Here is a 23,555-nt window from a genome sequence, read left to right on the forward strand (position 1 = left end):
CAAAGGTAAATGTCTTTAAAACATAGAGAAATTTGTTGTATTCTTAGAATTTCTATGTTAAATCCGTTTCCAAAAGAAATTAATAATGAAATAAAGGTCACGTTATTTGGAGAGCCTTTACAGAGGCATGGATTATTACGCATACTTATACAGCTGCCTCTGATCGTACGATTTCTTTTAAATCTCTCTACTGTATATTTATATATGAAGTTTTGACTGTTATTACAATTTACGGCATTGATATATGAGAAGATCCTTGAGTACCCTATGGTATGTACAGTTTGCGATGCTACTATTAATCTATTCCTTGTGTTCATAATAGGGCTAAGGCCTACATAGCTACATAGACTTCGGTATACAGTATGCTCATAATTTATATATCACTGCATTATGCTTTTTCTTTTCAATATTGTAAGAATTCAAATTCCTAACCACAGAATCAATGTCTTTGGGTGAATGTAGTTCGTTGGGACAAGGTAAGTTATAAATATGGTAGTGCAAGGAGGGGGCGTAGAAAGGGAAGGTAAGTAGCTATGACTACGGCTCCAAGGTTAGGTTAGGTTATTAACTGTTGTACAATATATATATATATATATATATATATATATATATATATATATGTTTTATTGTAGTGTATTACAGGCAATGTAACCTAGGAAAACAACTACTTTTTCTAATAGAAAAAATTATGCTCTCTTCAAAAATGACACTCGTTCCCATTGCAAATGAATAGTTTCAGAAATATATATATATATATATATATATATATATATATATATATATATATATATATATATATATATATATATATATGGGGGACCCCCAGTGGGAACTCGGGGTTTTGGGTGGGGAAAACATACTGGGGAATCGATATATAATCGTAAAACAAGCCTTTTCTTCTCTATACATTACCTTCTTGAATGTATTATTATCAGTGGAAAATACAAAACAGTATAACTGTATAAACTTTGGAGGCACCGTTACAAAGATTATTTCATGAAAAAATACAGTAACCAGTGCTGCCAATGTCTGATGTAGATCAAATGTTAGCATTCCATGCTAACATTAGCAACCATCCGTACGTTCGTTCGTGCATACCAGTTTTCGACCTGCGCAAAAATCCCTCCCCCTGCGCAGAAGCTTTTCCCCTTCCAATCACTCGTTTTATTATCATATAATCAAATCATTTTGTATTCCTATTCAATATTATTTATCATACATTCCATTTTATCTTCTTATATTGGGTTTATTTCTTTGGTTATTTCCTTTTCACTCCCTGGTTTCACATAAATTCTTGCTGTGGACTAGTTTCCCTATCCAGTTCATTCATGGTAAAATCATCTCATTTTATATTCCCATTCAATATTATTTATCCTTCATTCCATTTTATCTTTCTATATTGTTTTTATTTCTTTTCTTTTGTTATTTCCTTTTCACTCCCCTGTTTCACATAAATTCTTGCTCTGGACTAGTTTCCCTATTTACTTCATTCATGTTTACCCTCTAGACTCCGTTGTTTTTCCCTTAACCAATCACGAACCGATACGTATTCAAAGTTTACACAAGGGGGTTGTCTACTGATATTTCTCTACCCGCCCTTCCTTTATCTCTTTGAGTGGTCTGTTCATCCCCCTTCCTCCAAATCCTTTTCCCTTGAAACCTTTGTCCTAGTAAGGTGTGCGTCATTTCAAGTGAGATTTATTTTTTCGTATTTTGCAATGGAGGAAGTTATAGAAACTTGTAACGACTGTAGTATTCCGTACCTAAGAGGAGTTGCTAAATTCCAGGGTGATTTTTATGATTCTTCAAACAATCTTGATAATTTCCTGAAATCACACAACGTAATTCCTCAACACTTACAGTGCCCCAAGTGCCATTCTCTTTTATCTTATAGGAAAGACATTCACGTGTTTTATTGTAATTCTGAATCCACCGTACCTAAAACTAAGAAGAAAAGTCGTTGTGGTTATACCGTTACTTCCTATAAAAGTACATTTTTGGGAAAAAGTCGTCTACCCCCATGGAAGATAATATTATTTGCAAACCACTTTTTGCATAAACATTCGGACCATGAGATCCTCATGGAGGGTATCGACATATCCTCGAAAACTAGTGTCAATTGGAGAAGTTTCTGTTCCGAGGTTACCGAATACTTCGATAATCAAGAGGCGATTGGTGGTAGACCGTTAAGTGCCATTTGGGTCTTTGTGGGTATAGAACGTGATTCAAAGATATTTTTCATTATCCCTTTAGTTCCCCCTCTTTCTACTAAATGAGATGCTGCTACTCTAATTCCCCTCATTCAGAAATATATCAAACCTGGTAGTGTTATTATCAGTGATAAGTGGTCTGCATACAACTCTCTTTCGGAAATTAGTTACGAACAAAAGTCTATTAATCATTCTGAACATTTCGTTGACCCCCTAGACCCAACCATCCATACTCAAAATATAGAACGGCTCCGGAGAGAAGTGAAGGAGTGGGTTCAGAGACCTGGAGTGAAGCCTGAATATTTCAAGCAATATGTTTCCAGGTTCTTTTTTACCCACTACTACCCAGAACATATGTTACTGAACCACTTCTTCATTACTGCCAGTCACCTCTACCCTCCTATACAACATCAGCCAATGGACCCCCTAGACCCACAAGACCCCGATGCCCCTCATCCATCCACATCCCAGTCATCTGTTCGTAATGTCACTGTACCGTTGGTAACTGTGTATCATTCGTAATATGGAGAATTTGACCCAAGCTAGCAGGCTGCCTGACACGGGCCTAGCCTCAGGGCACGTATCCTACCACCTGAGGTTAGACCTCACAGAAAACGGAAGTAGGGTAAACTACACAAAACTCTGGTCGGATGAGAGGAGATTCCAGGTAACTCTTAAGAAAGTAGTTCTCGGTAAGTATGTTAGGAAAAATACAAATTACTTAAAATTTTTGATATTTTACCATTCTCAGTAAATACCTGAGGTTTGTGACCTGTCATACTCCTAGGATAGGTTAGGTGGGTTTGTTAGGTTCTGTGATATATATATATATATATATATATATATATATATATATATATATATATATATATATATATATATATACATATATATATATATATATATATATATATATATATATATATATATTTTATATTGTATATATATAAAATATTTATGACCCAAAAAACTCCACCTAACCTAACCTTGTAGCCATATCTTTACCTACTTACCTACCTACCCCTGCGACCACCCCACCCCCTTTAGACCGCCTTATCCTCAACTTGGCTTAAGATCAAGTCTCAACCCTTGGTTTGCTTTACACCTAGCTAGGTAACATCAAATTATATTTTGTGACTCTAAAACAAGCTTCATAATATCGTATTTCAGACCAAGATAAACAACATTTTCCCCATAAAGCAAAGCAATTTGACAAGTAATAAGGAAGTTAACACTTGGCATAACGAATTACATACACCTTAAAAGCTCTTACTATGTCGGTTGAATAATTAGAAAAAGAATTGATCAATTTATTCTGCCGTTAATGGCGTGCTGTCATGATAGTGGCTAGGTAGTGGTGCCTTAGGTTAGGACATATTTATTTGATTTAGTCTTTGGAATGTCAATTTTCAATATTAATCTTACCCGATAATCATGTAGCTGTCAACTCCGTTGCCCGACAGAATTCTACGGACGGGATACGCCAGCGATCGCTATACAAGAAGGGGGTGTACTCACCAGCGCCACCTGTGGCCAGGTACTGCAGTACTTCTTGTTGACACCACCTCAATTTTTCCTCTGTCGTGCTTCCGGCAAGACCTACATGGATACGCTTATGATTTTGGAGTCTTTGTTCACGGTTTTGGTGAAGTATTGCTCTAAGATTTCAGCTTTCGCTATACAGAAAACTTGTCCCTTAGCTTAGATAGCTTTTGGATTGATTTTGATTAATGGTATAACGATCTTTGCTTTAATTTGGAATCCCCCCTTGACTGTTCTCTGATTCAAGATGTCCGACCATTCTCAAGCTCCTCCCCAAAGACGATGTAGGACTTGTATTAGGCGTCTTCCGAAGGCCTCGGTTGATCCTCACACCGTTTGTTCCGACTGTAGGGGAAAATCCTGTCAGTTGGAAGATCGATGTGAGGAATGTGCCGGACTTTCGGAACTTGATTTTATTCGATTCCTCAAGTATACCACTAAGTTAGAGAGAGAGAGAGTTAGGAGGAGTTCGGCTCGCTCTTTACTTTATTCCTCCCCCCATGATCCTCAACCTTTTCCTCCCCCTGTAGTGGCTACCCCCGAACCTACTATTTGTGCTCAGCCTGATATGTCGGATGTTTTACGTGCCATTCAGGCTTTAGGTGATAAGGTGGAGTCGGTAGTGAGTGACCACAAGTTCCTCTTGGCAGACGTCAAGGAACTTAAAGTGAAAAGTGCAGTGGGAAGTGGTAGTGCCAGTGCTGTGCCTAGTGCTAGTGTCAGTGTCAGTGTTGTGCGTGAGGATACTTCTGTGCGTGCCAGTCGTCCTCCCAGTCCGGGACCTCTTGCAAGCTCCCAAGCCCAGGGGAGAAGCAATGTCGAAGGGCAAAAGGGTTCGGCAGGCCTTGCTCGGCGCACAGTAGTATCCTCAGTGGTTGCGGGCGTATCTTATAGAGATCGTCACTTCCACTCTCAGACGATTGAGCCCTTAATTTCCTCGTCTGCAGAAGAATTTTCTGGGAGAAAACGCTGGACTCAGGTCTCAAGACCTCTTAAGCGTAAAGTCCAGACCGCGCGAGTCCAACAGCCCGGGTGTAGCCATTGGGCTAGCTCGGACTCGCCGCAGTCATCAGGTGACTGCACGCCTCCTAAGAGAGGTAAGGCGATGCCTCAACAGACCTCAACTTCTGTTAAAGCTTTGCCTCAACAGACCTCAACTTCTGTTGATCCTAAGATGGCTTTGCTGCAGACTATGCAGTCGCAGCTTGCGGTGTTGATGCGGGAGTTTCAGGCAGAGAAGGTTAATACACCTCCTCCTGCGAGCGCTCCTCCTCCTCTGCGCAGTCCAATCTGCCAGACGTACGATGTTGAGGTTCCTCAAGCTACCTCCATGCGTGAGCTACCGCGTTGGGAGTTGCCAGATACCAGCGCTGTGCAGCAACCTCCACTTTCCTTGAGGCAGGAGCCTCTTACCACGCGGCAACCTCCTCAACAATGGGGACAGGAGTCTCTTGCTTTACAACCTCCTCTACCCTTGAGGCAGGAGTATCTTGCATTACAACCATCCTCGAGGCAGCAACCTCTTGAGGTACGACAACCTCTACCATCCTTGAGGCAGCCACCTCAACTCTCGCAGCAGCCACCTCCACTTTCCTCGAGGCGAGAACCTCAACTCTCGAGGCAAGCACCTCAAGAACCTCAACTCGTGAGACAAGAGCCTCTCTCTGCGCAGCCACCTCAACCCTTGAAGCAAGCGCAACTCTTGAGACAGGAACCTCATGCTATGAGTCAGCCACCTCAACGCATGCATCTACCACTTTCTCCTCAGCTTGAGCCTCTTCCCATTCAACTTGAACCGCAGTCTATGCAGCATGAGCCTCATGTTTTACAACAGTCGCCTCTCACCACGCTTGCTCCTCAGACCTCCGCAGAACCTCCTTCATCCCAGCCTCATGACTTTGTCATTACCAGCCCTCATCCTCTTCAACAGAGACTTGAGGATGAATCCGCAAGTGCGTATGCACCCGCTCTTCAGGATTCAGCCATTCAGCATACCGCTGTAACTTTACCTCTCGCTTCTCAACCCTCAGGTGATGAGGTTTCTGAGGATGAAGCTGCTCACCTGGATGATCCTTCATCTGACGTGGAGGAACCCAAGTCATTGCCACCCTCCATTGACTTTCGCAAGGTCCTGGCTCTGTTCAGAGAATTTTACCCGGATCACTTTGTTTCTGCTACCCCTCGCTCTCCTCCATCCGAGTTTTCTCTAGGCATGCAACCTGTTAAGTCTGCCTACACTAAGCTCGTCTTCGCTAGATCTTCAAAGAGAGCTTTGAGAATGTTAGGGGATTGGTTGCAGTCCAAGCAGCAACTGGGAAAGACGTCGTTTATGTTTCCACCTCCTAAGCTGACTTCTAAGGCGGGCGTCTGGTATGCCACAGGGGAGGAACCAGGCTTGGGGGTCCCTGCCTCTGCCCAGGCTGACTTCTCAAGTTTGGTTGACTCTCCACGAAGGTCGGCTATGAGACGCTCTAAGGTCTGCTGGACCTTTTCTGACCTGGACCACTTCTTAAAGGGAGTCTTTCGCGCCTTTGAAATTTTTAATTTTCTCGACTGGTGCCTGGGGGCCTTGAGCAAGAAGACTGCCCCATCTGACAAGGACTCAGCCATGCTGATCATGTCCTGTATGGATAAAGCAATTCGCGATGGTTCCGGCGAACTTGCCTCTATGTTTGTTTCGGGAGTCCTCAAGAAAAGGGAACAACTTTGCTCCTTCCTTTCCACTGGTATCACCTCTTGCCAAAGGTCACAGTTACTTTTTGCTCCTCTTTCTAAGTTCCTGTTTCCTGAGGATCTTATCAAGGAATTGTCTGCGGCTCTTATTCAGAAGGACACGCATGACCTTGTGGCCTCTTCAGCACGGAAGGCTAGGGTTGCTCCTTCAGTTCCTAGAACTTACCGCACCCCAGTGGCCGATACTCCTGCAACCAGATTTATTCCGCCCTTTCGTGGCAGAGCCCCCAGCCGAGGAAGTACCCGCCCAGACGGTTACAGGGGCAGGTCCAAGAAAGGTACCAAGTCTTCGAAAAGCAAACATTGACTCTCCTCCTCTCCAGACAGCTGTAGGAGCCAGACTCAAGATCTTCTGGCAAGCTTGGGAAAGAAGAGGTGCAGACGCCCAGTCTGTCAAGTGGCTAAGGGAGGGTTACAGGATACCATTCTGCCGCAATCCCCCTCTGACCACTTCTCCCATCAACCTCTCTCCCAACTACAAGGAAAAGGACAAGAGGCTAGCGTTACATCAAGAGGTGTCGCTCCTGTTACAGAAGGAGGCAGTGGTGATAGTCCGGGATCATCAATCCCCGGGCTTCTACAACCGTCTCTTTCTGGTGGCCAAGAAGACAGGAGGTTGGAGACCGGTGCTGGACGTCAGTGCGCTCAATGCTTATGTCACCAAGCAGACGTTCACTATGGAGACGACGAAGTCGGTCCTAGCAGCGGTCAGGCAGGAGGACTGGATGGTCTCGTTGGATCTGAAAGACGCCTACTTTCACGTTCCCATTCATCCAGACTCCCAACCTTTTCTGAGATTCGTTTTTGGAAAGGTTGTGTACCAATTCCAAGCCCTGTGTTTTGGCCTAAGCACGGCACCTATGGTGTTTACGCGACTGATGAGGAATATTGCGAAATTCCTCCACTTGGCGGACATCAGAGCCTCCCTTTATTTAGACGACTGGCTGTTAAGAGCCCCCACAAGTCGTCGCTGTCTGGAGAGTCTCAATTGGACTTTGGACTTGATCAAGGAACTGGGTCTTTTGGTCAACTTAGAAAAGTCCCAGCTTATTCCTTCCCAAACCATCGTTTACCTGGGAATGGAGATTCGGAGTCAAGCTTTTCGGGCTTTTCCGTCGGCCCCAAGAATCAACCAAGCCCTAGAGTGCATAATGAGCATGCTGAAGAGGAACAGATGCTCGGTGAGACAGTGGATGAGTCTAACAGGGACCCTGTCATCGTTAGCCCTGTTCACCGAGTTAGGGAGACTCCACCTCCGCCCCCTTCAATACCATCTAGCAGCTCACTGGGACAAGAATATGACGCTCGAAGCGGTCTCTATTCCTGTTACCAAAGAGATGAAGACTACTCTCATGTGGTGGAAGAGCAACATCCTTCTCAAGGAGGGTCTATCGTTAGCTGTTCAGACCCCCAATCTTCATCTCTATTCGGACGCATCAGACTCGGGCTGGGGCGCGACCTTGGACGGACAGGAATGCTCGGGAACATGGAACAAGGAACAGGAAACGCTTCACATCAATTGCAAGGAGTTGCTGGCAGTACATCTGGCCTTAATGAACTTCAAGTCCCTCCTGCTAAACAAGGTGGTGGAGGTGAACTCCGACAACACCACAGCCTTGGCATACATCTCCAAGCAGGGAGGGACCCATTCGAGGAAGCTGTACGAGATAGCAAGGGACCTCCTCATTTGGTCAAGAAGTCTAAACCTCACACTGGTAACGAGATTCATTCAGGGCAATATGAATGTCTCGGCAGATCGCCTCAGCAGGAAGGGTCAAGTCATCCCCACGGAATGGACCCTTCACAAGAGCGTGTGCAGCAGACTTTGGACCTTGTGGGGTCAGCCAACGATAGATCTGTTCGCCACCTCCATGACCAAGAGGCTCCCATTGTACTGTTCCCCAATTCCAGACCCGGCAGCAGTTCACGTGGATGCTTTTCTGCTGGATTGGTCCCATCTCGATCTATATGCATTCCCGCCGTTCAAGATCATCAACAGAGTCATTCAGAAGTTCGTCTCTCACGAAGGGACACGGCTGACGTTGGTTGCTCCCCTTTGGCCTGCAAGAGAATGGTTCACAGAGGTACTGCAATGGCTGGTCGACGTTCCCAGGACTCTCCCTCTAAGAGTGGACCTTCTACGTCAACCTCACGTAAAGAAGGTACACCCAAGCCTCCACGCTCTTCGTCTGACTGCCTTCAGACTGTCGAAAGACTCGCTAGAGCTAGAGGCTTTTCGAAGGAGGCAGCCAGAGCGATTGCCAGAGCAAGGAGGATATCCACTCGTAGAGTCTATCAATCCAAGTGGGAAGTCTTCCGAAGTTGGTGCAGAGCCAATGCAGTTTCCTCTACCAATACCTCTGTAACCCAAGTTGCTGACTTCCTGTTACATCTTAGGAATGTTAGATCTCTTTCGGCTCCTACGATCAAAGGGTACAGAAGTATGTTGGCTTCAGTTTTCCGCCACAGAGGCTTGGATCTTTCCTCCAACAAGGATCTACAGGACATCCTTAAGTCTTTCGAGACCTCTAAAGAACGTCGCTTGTCCACTCCAGGCTGGAATCTAGACGTAGTCTTAAGGTTCCTTATGTCTCCTAGATTTGAACCTCTCCAGTCAGCCTCTTTCAAAGACCTTACTCTCAAAACTCTTTTCCTCGTCTGCCTTGCAACAGCCAAAAGAGTTAGTGAGGTTCACGCCTTCAGCAGGAACATAGGATTCACATCCGAAACAGCAACATGTTCCTTACAGCTCGGGTTTTTGGCAAAAAATGAACTTCCTTCACGTCCTTGGCCTAGATCGTTCGAAATTCCTAGCCTTTCCAACATGGTGGGTAACGAGCTAGAGAGAGTTCTTTGCCCTGTCAGAGCTCTAAAGTACTATCTTAAAAGGTCAAAACCTATACGAGGACAATCAGAGGCCTTATGGTGTGCCATCAAGAAACCTTCGATGCCTATGTCCAAAAACGCAGTTTCGTATTACATAAGGCTTCTGATTAGAGAAGCTCATTCTCACATGAAGGATGAAGACCTTGCTTTGCTGAAGGTAAGGACCCACGAAGTGAGAGCTGTAGCTACTTCGATGGCCTTCAAACAGAACCGTTCTCTGCAGAGTATTATGGATGCAACTTATTGGAGGAGCAAGTCAGTGTTTGCATCATTTTATCTCAAAGATGTCCAGTCTCTTTACGAGAACTGCTACACCCTGGGACCATTCGTAGCAGCGAGTGCAGTAGTAGGTGAGGGCTCAGCCACTACATTCCCTTAATCCCATAACCTTTTTTAACCTTTCTCTTGAATGCTTTTATTGTTGTTTTTGGGTTTTTACGGTAGGCTAAGAAGCCTTCCGCATCCTAGTTGATTTGGCGGGTGGTCAATTCGTTCTTGAGAAGCGCCTGGGTTAGAGGTTGTGTAGAGGTCCTTTAGTATGGGTGGCAGCCCTTTATACTTCAGCACCTTAGAGTTGTTCAGCCTCCTAAGAGGAACGCTGCGCTCAGTAAGGAAGACGAACTTATTAAAGGCAGAGTAATGGTTCAAGTCGACTTCCTTACCAGGTACTTATAATTTCATTGTTATTTTGAATAACTGATAATATGAAATACGGGATACTTAGCTTCTTGATATACATGTACACTGGTTTTCACCCACCTCCCTGGGTGTGAATCAGCTACATGATTATCGGGTAAGATTAATATTGAAAAATGTTATTTTCAATATTAATCTTACCCGATAATCATGTAGCTGTCAACTCTGTTGCCGACAGAAATCTACGGACGGGATACGCCAGCGATCGCTATACAGGTGGGGGTGAACACCACAGCGCCATCTGTGGTCAGGTACTCTAGTACTTCTTGTCAACACCACCTCAATTTTTCCTCTGTCGTGCCTCCGGCTAGACCTACATGGATACGCTGTTGATTCTGGAGTTATTGCTCACGATTTGGTGATGTATTTGCTCTAGAGTTTAGCCTTCGCTATTCAGGAAGCTATATCATTAGCTTAGCAAGTTTTTGGAATTAATTTGATTTAATTTTTGATTTAATTTTGGTACGAAGAGAGTATGAACTCTCTTTCACTTTTAAATGGCCGACCCTTCCCTTAGACGGAAGTGTTGGTGTCGAAGAGAGTATAGACTCTCTTAATTTTGCTTAACAAAGTTATAGATTTATTTTATATCTCTCCGCCTTTTATAGGCCTCTTTGATTAACTTCCTTTTATTATAAACTTATTAAAATTAATTTTTATATTTGTTTATATTCGACCTTTCCTAATAGTAGGCGGTCTTTTCTTGGAACCGAAGTTAATTAACTTTGAGCCCGTCATTTCGTTTTTACCTGTTAACATATTATGCCATTTTAATGTTTTTGAAAGAATTTCTTTGATAGTCTTGTACTGTTTTCAAAGTTGAACTAACGTTTTGTTTTGTCTCTGCAGTTGTTGACGTTCAGAACGTTCAACTTGCGCTCTATCGTTACGATAGAGAGAGAGTCTATCACGGTGTCACGTTGCAGTAAGAGTAAACCGATTCTAGCGTTTTGTTCATTCTTTCTTAGCTTAAATGGTTCTATTCTATAAAGGAACTTTTTATTTGGGAAACCTTTCAGTTTTTTTCCTTTAACAATAATATGTTTTAACGATATATATAATTGGGCTCTTCTCTCAGGTGCTAAGTCAAGAGAGAGAGAGAGAGAGAGAGATAGAGACGGAGGGAGAGAGAGGAGGATAAACGTTTCGTTCAAGCGGGTAACGTTGTTATCGTTTTTGCTCTTCTCCCTAGTCTCTTTAGGGGAAGAAGGTAAACGTTTCTAGAGTTTTATTCTTGTTCTCAGACTTTATGCGGTGAGAGATTTTAAACGTAGTTTATTTGATCTAGTGTTTAATCTCTTTTCCAGCCACTGAATTATTTATCTTTCATTATGTTTTTCTGTTACATTGTAATACTGTTTTCGCAATTACTAACTTTTAATGAAGGATAGAATTGCGTGTTTCAGGTACAAACCACTTAAAGTTTCGAGTTCAGTGAAATAAGTGCAAACAGAAAATCAAAAGAAAGTGATAAGCGCAAAGTGTTACAGTGTTGCGTTCGAGGGTTCGTCTGTTCGTGCCAGTTGTTCGCCTAGTCTGGGACCTCTTACAAGCTCCCAAGCCCAGGGGAGAAGTAATGTCGAAGGACTTATGGGTTCAGCAGGCCTTGATCGACGAACAGACGTTTCCCTCCGTGGTTTCGGGTGTAACCAACTCACGTAGCCGACGTGATCACCCCACCCACACAAAGACGAGAGAGCCCATTTATTCCTCGTCTGCGGAAGAGGTTTCTCGCAGAAACCATGGACCAAATCTTGCAGCTTTTAAGTGCAAGTCGGTCCCTTCCGCGCAAGTCCAACTCCTAGGTGGTGCCATTAGCACTGGGTCAGTTCGGACTTGCTGCAGTACGACAACTGCACACCTCCCAGAGAGGCAAGGTGGTATCGCAACAGACAGTAACTCCGTCTGTTGCCGCACCAGCTGTTTTAGACCCTCAGTTTCAACGGACAGTAGCTCCGTTTGTTGTTGTCTTTCTTAAACTCTAGTGGTCTATGCTGCTGACAATGCAGTCTCAGCTTGCGGTGTTGATGCAGGAGTTTCAGGCAGAGAAGGTTAACACACCTCCTCCTGCGAGCGCTCCTCCACCTCTACGCAGTCCAGCCTGCCAGACGTATGATGTTGAGGTTCCTCAAGCTACCTCCATGCGTGAGCTGCCGCTTTGGGAGTTGCCAGATACCAGCTCTGGGCAGCAACCTCCACTTTCCTTGAGGCAGGAGCCTCTTGCCACGCGGCAACCTCCTCAACACTTGAGGCAGGAGCCTTATACTTTACAGCAACCTCCTCTACCCTTGAGGTAGGAGCCTCTTGCGTTGCGACTACCTCCTCCATCCTCGAGGCAGCTACCTCTTGCGGTGCGACAACCTCCACCATCCTCGAGGCAGCAACCTCAACTCCACCTCTGCGCAGTCCACCCTACCAGACGTATGATGTTGAGGTTCCTCAACCTACCTCCACGCGTGAGCTGCCGCATTGGGAGTTGCCAGATACCAGCGCTATGCAGCAACCTCTTGCGTTGCGGCAACCTCCACCATCCTTGAGGCAGCAACCTCAACTCTTGCGGCAGCCACCTCCACTCTTGAGGCAAGAACCTCAACTCTTGAATGGGCTCTCGTGGCATGGTTGGTTTCGACCTGGCCTTTCATTAGAAGGGGCTAGCGTTCGATCCCAAGTATGAGGTAGAAATTTATTTCTATTTGAACACGATGTTGTGTTGATATTTATCCATATTGACTCATTAGGGGTAATTTGAATGAATTACTACCAATTGTGTCACGTGGTGGCCCGGGGAAATCTGGTAAAACTCGCTGGTAAAGAGACTGATGTCTCACCAGGTAAATCCTCGGACAGCTAGATTAGTGTCAGGTTCAGATTTCTTTAAAAAATCCTCCTCTACTCATGAGGCAGCCTCATGCTTATGAGGAGCCTCATGCTATGCGGCATCCTCCTCAAACCATGAGGCAAAAGCCTCATGCTATGCGGCAACCGCCTCAACCCATGAGGCAGGAGCCTCATACTTTGCGGCATCCTCCTCAACGCATGCGGCATAAGCCTCATCCCTTGCAGCTTGAGCCTCATCCCATGCAGCATGAGTCTCATACCATGCAGCATGAGCCTCATCCCATGCAGCATGAGCCTCATCCCATGCAGCATAAGCCGCACGCCATGCAACATGCTCTGCTTACCTTACAGCATGCTCTACATACAGCATGCTCTGCATACCTTACCGCATGCTTCTCAGTCACACATCTTTGGTTGTTGCCAACTCACTAGACTGTCAAGCAGTTTTCATAACGTTGCCTTCTAGTCTGCTGCTTTTGCACCAGTGAAACCCTCACTGAGAGAACTTAGCTTTTCTCGGATATGGTTCCTGTAGATGAGAAAGTGCTATTCTCCCTCCTTCTGATTTTCCCTTGAGGACTCTGTCATTTGGAGAGGAGCCTTTAGCTGCTTAGCCTCCTATGGACTTTTATTTAAGCATAGCATGCTTCCAGGGAGGGTAATGGTTCCACTTCAGTCGCTAACCCCGTCTGTTACCACACCTGCTCCCATAGACCTTGAGCTGTGTTGCTAGACATGCAGTCCAAGCTTAGTCCTTGTTAGAGGATTTTTTGTTTACGGAGTCAGTGTGTCACTGGGAAGACGTTCAACAACCAGCAGAAGTGTCTTGTTGTGACGCAGTGCGGCAACCTCAGCAACCCGATAAGGAGTTGTCTGTACGACCCAGACAGTCTAGACAGCTTCGGGTTGTCACTGTACTTCCTCGCTTCCCCATGGTTGACAATTCACAGACTGTGCAGCAGTACCATGATCTTGTGTCCGGCTCCGTCAGACGACTAGCTTTTAAGAGCTCCCACAAGTCGTCGCTGTCTGGAGATTCTCAGATGGACTATGGATCTGACCAAGGAACTGGGCCTCCTGGTCAATTTTGAGGAGTCCCAGCTCGTCCCATCCCAGACCATTGTCTCCTGGGTATGGATCTTCAGAGTCGAGCTTTTCGGGCTTTTCCGTCGGCCCCAAAGATATACTAAGCCCTAGATTGCATCCAGAGCATGCTGAGAAGGAACCGATGCTCAGTCAGGTAGTGGATGAGTCTAACAGGGACACTTTCATCGCTGGCACTGTTCATCGAGTTAGGGAGACCCCACCTCCCCCCCTTCAGTATCATCTAGCGGCTCACTGGATAAAGGACATGACGCTAGAGACGATCTCAGTTCCTGTTTCCGAAGAGAGGAGGTCTACTCTCACGTGGTGAAAGAACAGCTTTCTTCTTAAGGAAGTCTACCTTTGGCTGTTCAGAAACCCGACCGCCGTCTCTTCTCTGACGCATCAGACACGGGCTGGGGTGCGACTTTGGACGGACAGGAATGCTCGGGAACATGGAATCAGGAGCTAAGGACACTTCACATCTATTGCAAGGAGCTGTTGGCAGTTCGTCTGACCTTGATAAACTTCAAGTCCCTCCAGCTTAACAAGGTGGTGGAGGTGGACTCTGATAACACCACAGCCTTGGCTTACATCTCCAAGCAGGGAGGGACTCTTTCGTGGAAGTTGTTCTAGATCGCAAGGGACCTCCTCATCTGGTTAAAAGATCGAAAGCTCACGCTGGTAACGAGGTTCATTCAGGGCGATATGAATGTCAGGGCAGATCGCCTTAGCCGGAAGGGTCAGGTCATCCCCACAGAGTGGACCCTTCACAAGAATGTTTGCAGCAGACTTTGGGCCCTGTGGGGTCAGCCAACCATAGATCTGTTCGCTACCTCGATAACCTAGAGGCTCCCGTTGTATTGTTCTCCGATTCCAGACCCAGCAGCAGTTCACGTGGATGCTTTTCTGCTGGATTGGTCCCATCTCGACCTGTATGCATTCCCGCCGTTCAAGATTGTCAACAGGGTACTTCAGAAGTTCGCCTCTCGCAAAGGGACACGGCTGACGTTGGTTGGCTCCGCTCTGGCCCGCGAGAGAATGGTTCATAGAGGTACTGCAATGGCTGGTCGACATTCCCAGGACTCTTCCTCTAGGAGTGGACCTTCTACGTCTACCTCACGTAAAGAAGGTACATCCAAACCTCCACGCTCTTCGTCTGACTGCCTTCAGACTTTCGAAAGACTCTCAAGAGCTAGGGGCTTTTCGAAGGAGGCAGCCAGAGCGATTGCCAGAGCAAGGAGGACATCCACTCTCAGAGTCTATCAGTCTAAAGGGGAAGTCTTCCGAAGCTGGTACAAGGCCAATGCAGTTTCCTCATCCAGTACCACTGTAACCCAGATTGCTGACTTCCTGTTACATCTAAGGAACGTAAGATCCCTTTCAGCTCCTACGATTAAGGGTTACAGAAGTATGTTGGCAGCGGTTTTCCGCCACAGAGGCTTGGATCTTTCCACCAACAAAGATCTACAGGACCTCCTTAGGTCTTTTAAGACCTCAAAGGAACGTCGGTTGTCCACTCCAGGCTGGAATCTAGACGTGGTCCTAAGGTTCCTTATGTCATCAAGATTTGAACCTCTCCAATCAGCCTCTTTTAAGGACCTCACATTAAAAACTCTTTTCCTCGTGTGCTTGACAACAGCTAAAAGAGTAAGTGAGATCCACGCCTTCAGCAGGAACATAGTTTTCACATCTGAAACGGCTACATGTTCCTTGGAGCTCGGTTTTTTGCTAAAACGAGCTTCCTTCACGTCCTTGGCCTAAGTCGTTCGAGATCCCAAGCCTGTCCAACTTGGTGGGGGACGAACTGGAGAGAGTACTTTGCCCAGTTAGAGCTCTTAGGTACTATCTAAAAAGGTCATAACCTTTACGAGGACAATCAGAAGCCTTATGGTGGGCTATCAAGAAGCCTTCTCTTCCAAGGTCTAAGAACTCAGTTTCTTACCTATTCAGGCTCCTGATTAGGGAAGCACATTCTCATCTGAAGGAAGAAGACCTTGCTTTGCTGAAGGTAAGGACACATGAAGTGAGAGCTGTGGCTACTTCAGTGGCCCTCAAACAGAACCGTTCTCTGCAGAGTGTTTTGGATGCAACCTATTGGAGAAGCAAGTCAGTGTTCGCATCATTCTATCTCAAAGATGTCCAGTCTCTTTACGAGAACTGCTACACCCTGGGACCATTCGTAGCAACGAATGCAGTAGTAGGCGGGGGCTCAGCCACTACATTCCCATAATCCCATAACCTTTTTAACCTTTCTCTTGAATACTTTTTATGGGTTGTACGGTTGGCTAAGAAGCCTTCCACATCCTTGTTGATTTGGCGGGTGGTCAATTCTTTCTTGAGAAGCGCCGAGGTTAAAGGTTGTGATGAGGTCCTTTAGTATGGGTTGCAGCCCTTTATACTTCAGCACCTAAGAGTCGTTCAGCATCCTAAGAGGACCGCTACGCTCAGTAAGAAAGACGTACTTAATAAAGGCAGAGTAATGGTTCAAGTCGTCTTCCTTACCAGGTACTTATTTATTTTATGTTATTTTTGAATAACTAATAAAATAAAATACGGGATACTTAGCTTCTGTGTTAACATGTATGCTGGTTTCCACCCACCACCCTGGGTGTGAATCAGCTACATGATTATCGGGTAAGATTAATATTGAAAAATGTTATTTTCATTAGTAAAATAAATTTTTGAATATACTTACCCGATAATCATGATTTAATTGACCCACCCTTCCTCCCCATAGAGAACCAGTGGACCGAGGAAAAAATTGAGGTGGTGTTGACAAGAAGTACTAGAGTACCTGACCACAGATGGCACTGTGGTGTTCACCCCCACCTGTATAGCGATCGCTGGCGTATCCCGTCCGTAGATTTCTGTCGGCAACAGAGTTGACAGCTACATGATTATCGGGTAAGTATATTCAAAAATTTATTTTACTAATGAAAATAACATTTTTCATTAGTAAAATAAATTTTTGAATATACTTACCCGATAATCATGATTTAATTGACCCACCCTTCCTCCCCATAGAGAACCAGTGGACCGAGGAAAAATTGAGGTGGTGTCAACAAGAAGTACTGCAGTACCTGGCCACAGGTGGCGCTGGTGAGTACACCCCCTTCTTGTATAGCGATCGCTGGCGTATCCCGTCCGTAGAATTCTGTCGGGCAACGGAGTTGACAGCTACATGATTATCGGGTAAGTATATTCAAAAATTTATTTTACTAATGAAAATAACATTTTTCAATGTCACTTGTACTGTATGCTTGCTGAGAATTATTGTTCCGCCAGCGCATTATTTTACCAATTTTCAATTTAGAACTACCTGTACTGTTTTTATTAATTGTCTGATTCCCAAGCTACTTGTTACCGATAATCACTGGCCATTTTAAGCAAGCATTTAACAAATTCTTTTGTAATTACCAATTTGAAAACAAAATTAACAGTCAGTAGTACTGGCTACCCCACTCACACACACCTGTGTTGTCTCGTCACTTATGATTGCAGGCAGGACTTGCAGGGGAATAGGTGATGGTGGGCTAAATTTGTATAAAGCACTCAAGGTTTGTATCGTCAGGAAAAATACAAATTACAGTACAGTACTTTAATTTTGTCATTTGTTCCATCACTAATTACAAACCCTTTTGCTCTTCATTAGGGAAGACTCACCCCTAAGGTGGGAGGAAGTCTTAACCAACTGGCTGTTTTTTGACTCAGGGTTTCCCCTCATGCTATGCACGCATAAAGAGAAAAACCCTGACACCTCGCTAATACTTCGTGCAATAACACGCTTTAGTGGCCTGAGCAATCCATGTGCTTATGTGATACTAGCTGTGTGACTTGTCTAGGTAAGAATTCTCAGGAGTCATAGGATTCTTTGAACCAACCACAGACGTTGCCTACCCAGTCCCACCTCGCCAAGGGGGTATGGAGACAAAACAAATATATGTGCATATACCAGTTTTAAATATTTAACTTAGCCGGTGAATATATAATAGCTGAGCCTCCGGCGGCTCGACAGAAAAACACACAAAAACTCGCGAGCGATCGCTATGAAGGTTGCGGGTGTGCCCACTAGCGCCAACTATCGGCCAGATACCGCATATACATGTAAACAGACCCAATTTTTCTCTGTCGGCCTTAACGACAAGACGTATCAATACTCGCTGTATAACCTGGAGTTTTCTCAACATATTTGGTGAAGTACTTCCTTTTGGTTTGAGCTTTCGCAGTGCAGGTGTTTTATCCTCAACTTAAATCTTGAACTCGTTTTTGGATAGATTTAATTTTTGATGACTTTGGATTGTTTTTTGGACTTTCTTTGACTTTTAAATGGCCGACCCTTCCCTTAGTACGGAAGTGTGTTTTAGGCTTTTAGCAATTATCTTATCACGTTATAAATTGTTGTTGTTAACTATATATTTTATATCTCAACCGCCTTTATTAGGCCTCTTCGATTAGCTTTCCATTTATAATAAACATCAAGATAAATTTTAATGATTTGTTTATATGCGACCTTTCCTATTCCTCCTCTAATCCGAGAGTAGGCAGTCCTAACTTGGAAACCGAAGTTAAACAACGTTGAGCCCTTTCAAGCGTAAATAACTTTTACAGAGCAAATGATTTAAAACTTATTAAATAAATATTTTTTAGTAAATATTTTATGAAAGATTTTCTTTGAATAGTCTTCGTACTGTTTCAAAGATGAACTAACGTTTAGTTTATTTATGCTACGCAGTTTGCGCTCTATCGTTACGATAGAGAGAGAGAGAATCACGGTTTCACTTTACAGAAAGAGTAAATCGATTCTGACGTTTTGTTCATTCTTCTTTCAAACTTGAATGTTTTAAATACTATTTTAAAGGAACTTGTTAATTGAAAAACCTTTCAGTTTTTTCCTATGGTCAAATAACCTGTTTATTGACGAAAGGTAAGTGGGCTCTTCTCTTCGGTGCGAAATCAAGAGAGAGAGAGAGAGAGAGAGAGAGAGAGAGAGAGAGAGAGAGAGAGAGAGAGAGAGAGACGGAGAGAGAGAGAGGAAGAGAGAACGTTCCGATCTTTATTCTCGTCCCAAGCGAGTAACGTTGTTCTCGAGTCAGTTTTTTACTCTCGTCCCTAGTCTCTGTACGGGGAGAAAGGATAAAACGTTTTTAGTTTTTATTCTCGTCCCAAGGCACTGTACGGTGAGAGATTGAAAACGTAGTTTTGAATGAACTAGTGTTTAGTCTCCTTCCCAGCCACTGATCTTTTTATCTTAATATATGTTTACTGTTTTTTGCTTGTATTAATGTGCTTACATTATACGACTGATTTCGCAATTATAACCTTTTGATGAGGGTAGAATTGCGTGCTTCAGGTAGAAATCAGTTTTATTCATACCTAATGTGAATTGTTGTAAAATTCGATTTCAGTGAAGTAAGTGCAAAACAGAAAATCGTAGTGATAAAGTGATAATTTCGCAAAGTGTTATCAGTGTTGCGACCGAGGGTTCGTCTGTTCGTGCCCGTCGTTCACCTAGTCCGAGACCTCTTGCAAGCTCCCAAGCCCAGGGGAGAAGTAATGTCGTACGACTTATGGGTTCGAGAGGCCTTGATCAGCGAACAGACGTTCCCTCTATGGTTTCAGGCGTGTCTCATCAACACCGCCCCTACCATAAGACGAGCGAGACGATTTTCTCCTCGTCATCCGAAGGCTTTTCGCATAAGAAACCGTGGAACAAGGTTTCGAGGCCCTTTAAGCGAAAGTCAGTCCTTTCAGGACAGGTCCAGCGTCCTGGTTTTAACCATTAGGACAGCTCTGACCCTATGCAGTCATCGGAAGACTGCTCGCCGCCTAAACAAAAGCGTAACACAGGCTCCGAGAGTCTTTTTGTAGGCAAGGTTTTGCAGTCACAGACGTTACCCTCGTCTCTTACCGCAACCATTCCCGTTGATCCTAAATGGGTTGTACGGCAAGACATGCAGAATAAGCTTGCCTCTCTTATGGAGGACTATTCTGTTGAGCAGATTCACGATGATCCTCGCCGCTTAGCTGATCGAGATCTTGGCCGTCAGCCGCCCAAACGAGCCTTTGCTCGTCCTGTTGACATTGACGTTACAAAGTCACGTCAATCGTGTTTTGTAGAGCCTCACTCGATGCAGTCCCGTTTTGACTCTCAGCCGCTTGTGGACGTTCAGCCGCTGCCGCTTGCTCTTGTTGACGTTCAGGACGTTCACCAACCAGCAGAGTTGACTTGTTTTGACGTTGAGCGTCAAGCACCGCAGTCAAGAGTTGTTTTGACTGCTCAGTCTAAGCAGTCAAGGCAGTCTCGAGTTGACGTCGAACGTCCTCCCGCACCTGTTGTTGTTACTGGTCAGTCCTTTAAGCAGTTACATGACATAGCGTCCTTGACTGCTACTGATTGCTCCTTTGCGTGTGGACTCTGCTTGTCAAGCATTGCCACCACGGCAGGTCTCTCCCTTGCTTGAGACTCGGCTATTGTCGGACAAGGTTCCTTCAGATGAGGAAGTTGCTGATCCCCCTCCTACTGATATTCCCTTGAGGACTCTGTCAGACGGAGAGGAGCCTAAAGCTGCTCAGCCCTCTATGGACTTTAAATAAATCATGCTGATTTTTAAGGATCTTTGTCCAGATCTTTTTGTAACTGCTGCTCCTTGTTTGCCTAAACGTCAGAGTGTACACTAGGCCTAGCTACTTCGAAGCCGTTGTTTTATAAGCTAGTGCTCTCTCGCTCTTCTAAGAGAGCTTTACGTTTGCTAGGCGACTGGTTAATCACCAGGAGGAGTTTGGGGGAGACAGCCTTTGCTTTCCCTACTTTTAAGCTGGCTTATAGAGCGAGAGTTTGATATGACACGGGAGAAGTTCTCGGCTTGGGAGTTCCTGCCTCTGCCCAGATAGACTTCTCAAACCTCATAGACTCTCCCTGGCGCCTGGCCATGAGACGCTCCAAGATTTTATGGTCGACTTCAGAGCTAGACCATCTCCTGTTAGGAGTTTTTTTTTCGAGCGTTTGAAGTTTTGCTGTACAATTATGTCATGCATAAACAAGGCTTTCAGGGATGGCTCCAATGATCTGACAGCCACGTTCTCTGCAGGAACAAGTCCCTCAGGGATGGCTCCAATGATCTGGCAGCCATGTTCACTGCAGGAGTACGTAAGAGGCAAGTGCGCTCAATGTATTCATTGTCAAGACAAACTTCACGATGAAGTCTACCAGGCTGTCTTGACAGCATTAATGGAAGGCGACTGGATGGTCTCTCTCGACCTTCAGGAGGCATACTTCCACATTCCTATACACCCGGATTCCCAACCGTTTCTGAGGTTTGTTTACAGGAATGTGGGGTACCAGTTTTGAGCCCTGTGCTTTGGCCTCAGTCCTGATCCTCTCGTGTTTACGAGGCTCATGAGGAATGTGGCAAAGTCCCTCCATCTATCGGGGATCCGAGCCTCCCTGTACTTGGACGACTGGCTTCTCAGAGCATCGTCCAGTCTTCGCTGTCTGCAGGATCTACATTGGACGTTGAGTCTGGCCAGGGAGTTGGGACTTTTGGTCAACCTAAAAGTCCCAACTGATCCCATCCCAGATTATTCTATATTTGGGGATGGAGATTCGCAGTCCAGTTTTTTTCGGGCTTTTCCGTCTGCCACCCGAATAGAACAAGCCCTGCTCGAAGTCTAACTAATGCTGAAAAGAGAACGTTTGTTCAGTCAGGAGTTGGAACAGTCTCGTAGGGACTCTCTCATCCCTGGAGCAGTTTGTCTCACTAGGGAGACACCTTTTGCCTCTCCGGTTCCATCTAGCCTCTCACTGGAACTAGGACAAGACGTTAGAGACGGTATCATTCCCAGTCTCCGAACCAGTAAAGGCATGCCTTAAATGGTGGGACAGCAATATCAGTCTGAGAGAGGGACTATCCCTAGCAGTCAAGAACCCAAACCACGTGTTGTTCTCAGACGCGTCGGATTTGGGTTGGGGTGCGACCCTGGACGGTCGGGAATGCTCGGGTCTGTGGACCTCAAGTCAGAAGAGCATGCACATCAACGGCAAGGAGCTATTAGCAGTCCACTTGGCCTTGATGATATTCGAAAGCTTCTTCGAAACTAAGTGGTAGAGGTCAACTCAGACAACACCACAGCTTTGGCGTACATCTCCAAGCAAGGAGGCACACACTCCTTCACGCTGCTCGAGATCGCAAGGGACCTTCTCTTATGGTCAAGAAATCGAGGCATCTCCCTGTTGACGAGATTCATCCAGGGGGACTTGAACGTCTTGGCAGACTGTCTCAGTCGGAGGGGTCAGGTGATACCCACGGAATGGACCCTCCACAAGGACGTGGGCAAGAGTCTTTGGGCTACTTGGGGTCAACCCACCATAGACCTCTTTGCCTCCTCGTTGACCAAAAGGTTACCAATCTATTGCTCTCCAGTCCTCGATACAGAAGCAATCCACATAGACGCGTTTCTACTGGATTGGTCTCTTCTGGACTTATATGCATTCCCACCATTCAAGATAGTCAACAAGGTACTGCAGAAGTTCGCCTCTCACGAAGGGACAAGGTTGACGTTGGTTGCTACCCTCTGGCCCGCGAGAGAATGGTTCACCGAGGTACTTCAATGGCTGGTAGACTTTCCAAGAAGTCTTCCTCTAAGGGTAGATCTGTTACGTCAGCCCCACGTAAAGAATGTCCATCAAAGCCTCCCCGCTCTTCGTCTAACTTCCTTCCGACTATCGAAAGGCTCTCAAGAGCTCGAGGCTTTTCGAAGGAGGCAGCTAGTGCGATTGCAAGAGCGATGAGAGCTTCTACCATTAGAGTATACCAGTCGAAGTGGGAAGTCTTTCGAGACTGGTGCAAGTCAGCATCTGTGTCCTCGTCCAGTACCTCTGTAGCCCAAATCGCAGGTTTTCTTTTACATCTGAGAAAGGTTCGCTCCCTTTCAGCTCCCACGATTAAGGGCTACAGGAGCATGTTGGCTTCGGTCTTTCGACATAGAGGCTTAGATCTTTCCAACAATAAAGATCTCCAAGATCTCCTTAAGTCTTTCGAGACCTCTAAGGAACGTCGTTTGGCAACTCCTGGATGGAACTTAGACGTGGTCCTAAGGTTCCTCATGTCAGACAGGTTTGAGCCATTACATTCAGCCTCCCTGAAGGATCTCACCCTCAAGACACTTTTCCTAGTGTGCTTGGCTTCGGCTTAAAGGGTCAGTGAACTTCATGCCTTCAGTAAGAACATCGGCTTTTCTACAGAAAAAGCCACTTGTTCACTTCAACTTGGTTTCCTGGCCAAAAATGAACTGCCTTTTCGTCCTTGGCCTAAATCTTTTGATATTCCTTGCTTATCAGAGATTTTAGGCAACGAACTGGAAAGAGTATTATGTCCTGTTAGAGCTCTTAAGTTCTATTTAGCTCGTACTAAGTCATTACGAGGTAAATCTGAGGCATTATGGTGCTCAGTTAAGAAACCATCATTGCCTATGTCAAAGAATGCTTTGTCATATTTTATCAGATTTTTAATACGAGAAGCTCATTCTCACTTGAATGAGAAAGACCCATGTTTGCTTAAGGTTAAG

The 23,555-nt window shown here is 45.2% G+C and overlaps 1 long non-coding RNA gene across 1 annotated transcript in view; it reads left to right on the forward strand.

The window, feature by feature from the left end:
• The first annotated feature begins 222 nt into the window (after positions 1 to 222).
• LOC137650506 (uncharacterized) overlaps positions 223 to 23,555 on the forward strand; it is a 50,877-nt gene continuing 27,544 nt past the window's right edge. The window contains exon 1 of the long non-coding RNA XR_011045971.1: positions 223 to 270. This is a non-coding gene — a long non-coding RNA (uncharacterized lncRNA). The remainder of the gene's footprint in view (positions 271 to 23,555) is intronic.

Source organism: Palaemon carinicauda, chromosome 12, assembly GCF_036898095.1.
Source record: "Palaemon carinicauda isolate YSFRI2023 chromosome 12, ASM3689809v2, whole genome shotgun sequence".
Taxonomy (NCBI): Eukaryota; Metazoa; Arthropoda; class Malacostraca; order Decapoda; family Palaemonidae; genus Palaemon; species Palaemon carinicauda.